Below are 1762 nucleotides of genomic sequence, written 5' to 3'. Positions count from 1 at the left end.
ATGACTTTCCAAGGCTTCTTTGCAAGGAGAAAGCTAAAGCTGCATTGACTTCTTTCCCCTTAACACCCAAAAATTGCTGTTAACATGGGACACTCCCATGTACTTATGGTCAAAGTTCAGACATCGTTTTATGCCTCAAATGCTACTTTCACGCCTCATTGAAATGTGAGAATTATTTGTGTTTTTAATTTAGTTTATGCATGTTTACGAAAAAAAAAAAAAAATTAGTTTATGCAGTGTAAATTAAACTTATAAATGTTTCAAATGTTATTGTTTTATATCTCATTTGTTGTTATGTTTAAAATAATAATATATTAGTTACTTATTAATTCATATATTAGTTACTTATTATCTTTCCGCATTATACGAGTAATTAATTAATGGTGGCATTTTTAATTTTAATATTTTAAAATTTAGAATTACTATTGCTTAGTTTTCAATTTATTTCTAATTATAAATGTGAATGTCCTTCCCTCTCTTTGTTTTGCCATTCTTTTCACAATACAGGGTAACGTATGAGGTTTTCCTATTTTTGACCCGGAAATTCTTAGAATCATTATTGTTTGGCTTTAAATTTGTTTCTCACCATAAATATGTATGACCCGCGCTTCCGTCTTTAAAAAAGAGCATTTATGAGTATTTAAAATGTTTAATATTTTATATTAAAAAAATATAAGCTTTTATGTTGTATTTTAAACAATAATATATTATTTTATTTATTATTTTAATATGTTTATTTTGATAATGTTGATCATCAATGTCACTTTCTTGAAATAAAAAATGTGTTTATTTTTTCAAAAATATGCTTCAAATTTATAGTTTTTATTCTTGCCTCTCGATCGTCTATAATATTTGGGTAATATTTCTATCATGTAACATGATATAGAAAAATATTCCTACTCACATATCGAATATTGTGTCAACATTTTTTTTGTTTTTCATTTTTTTTTTCATGATGGGTCCCACCAAAGTTTGTTTGGGTAGGAAATTGGTTTTATATTATGTTACATAACATATGTATTTCTCATAATATTTAGTGATAAAATTATTGATGGCCTCATCCCTCAAACATAGTAAATCCTCCCACTTCATTGCAATCACAAGCAAAATTGGGATCCACCAGCGATGAAAGTGGGTCGGGTTGGCTTACAGGGTACTATGACCTAGCCTATCTCAGGTCAGTCTTGGCCTATAACATATAATCAAATAGAATAGGCCTGAACTTTTAAAAAATTCTATTTAAAAACATAGGCTTTTTTACCTGTCAGGCCTATAAACCTACAGACCAACTTATATCATATTATTTATTTTAAATAAAATAAAATAATATTATTCATAACAGTATCAAATGGTGATAATTCAATTGGTGCATATGAGCTGAGTAGGTGGTAGAAGGAACTAGGTTCGATACCCTGCCAATACTACCTTTGAGAGTGACATAAAATTTGTACCAATCTCTACAGTACCATCAGAATCAACATTTAGTGTTGAAGGAAGAGTTATTGATGCCTATCGTTCTAGCTTGGCTGAAGATATCATTCAAACTTTAATATATGGTGGAGATTGACTATGTAATAAGTATGGCTTGAAGAAAAAATTAAAAGTATAAAAAGGTTTTTTGTTTTTAATCTTTTTTTATTTCTTTCTATTCTTTAATTTTTTTCTTCTATATTTGCAAATTATTTGCCAACTTATGTAACCTTGGAATTGTATTTTCAGGGGAGAGGAGATGATGAGAAGTTTTTGGCTACTAAAAGCGTCA

This window comes from Gastrolobium bilobum, unplaced genomic scaffold (assembly GCF_033153095.1).
Source record: "Gastrolobium bilobum isolate Gb01-03AN ecotype WA unplaced genomic scaffold, APGP_CSIRO_Gbil_v1 utg113611, whole genome shotgun sequence".
NCBI lineage: Eukaryota > Viridiplantae > Streptophyta > Magnoliopsida > Fabales > Fabaceae > Gastrolobium > Gastrolobium bilobum.
The sequence above is the reverse complement of the archived record's forward strand: the minus strand, read 5'-3'. Positions refer to the sequence as shown.